Below are 1,335 nucleotides of genomic sequence, written 5' to 3'. Positions count from 1 at the left end.
AATATATATATAATACATATATATATACATATATATACATATACATATGTATGCATATATATACATATATACATACATATAATACACATATATATATACGTCGGGGCATTGGAATGTTTAAAATAATAATTGAAGAAAGAGTATTTCCATAACATACGATGTACGTTTTAGCGTTATTTTATACGCCTATTGTACTGTTTTAAAATATAAGAAAAGCGTAGAGTTAGAATTGTCTTCCTCTTAGACCTCTTAAGCAAACAGTTGTTTAAAATCTTTGTACTTTTAAAATAGAAAAAAAGAAAAACCGCGCCAAAACCAAATTTGAGGTTGGCCAAGTGAAAATAAAAAAAAATATATTAATGACTAACAATGAAGCCTATTTCTTAAAAGTTGTAAGCTTTTTGTAATTAGTTCGAGTTTGATTTATATAAAGCAAACGACCAGTCACTAGTAGCAACTTACGTTGCATATTGCTAGAGAAAGGATTACACAAAGATCTGACCAGAATTTTAACTAATCATTCATTACTATTTACACGTGAAATTAATGCACAGTTACTTTCGAATCCATTGTAGATGTGTAGATGTCCTCTCCCAAATAAACGTTTGCTGTTGAAAAAGTCGATCTTAGTAGTAATCAGAAAAAATTAACAAATTCGGACTATGCGCCGTTGTTACATGTATATATGTAAATACAATAAGTCCTTTAGATTATATTACATGTATTATATATACACAGTCATGCAGAACACTATAAAATGAATTAGTGCAAAGGGCACAAATGTAATATTTAAATTAAAACGAAAGAAATGGCATCCGATTATAATAAATTAACAAATGGTGTGAAGACTACTACTATAATTATTTATAAAGAAAAATTAAGAATTTATAATAGGTAGTATATATATTGTATTTTACAAATTTTACTTGATAATTATATTAAAAAAAATAAAACATTTGGATATAGTTATATTAGAGAACAGGAGGCTGCTAAATTCAATTCTAAGAAAGTGAGAGAAAAATTTAAATGAAATAAACGTTAAACGTGTGTAGATAATCAGAAAATGAAGAAAAAAAATTTTTTATTTTATCGTGGCGTGCAATTGCAAATACATAGTTTATATGTAACTACATGTGTGTAAATGTATATGATTTTTTTTTTAGACATATGCAACAATGTTGACAGAGACTAAAAAGTTTTTCTTGTTTTTTATTTTTTCTATATCCATTCTTTTTTTTTGGAAAATATCTTTTTAAAACACTTTTCAAGTATTTAAAAAAATTATATATATATATATTATTAATACATATTATTTATATATATAATATATATATT

Source organism: Apis dorsata, unplaced genomic scaffold, assembly GCF_000469605.1.
Source record: "Apis dorsata unplaced genomic scaffold, Apis dorsata 1.3 scaffold_517, whole genome shotgun sequence".
In the NCBI taxonomy this organism is placed as follows: Eukaryota; Metazoa; Arthropoda; class Insecta; order Hymenoptera; family Apidae; genus Apis; species Apis dorsata.
The sequence above is the reverse complement of the archived record's forward strand: the minus strand, read 5'-3'. Positions refer to the sequence as shown.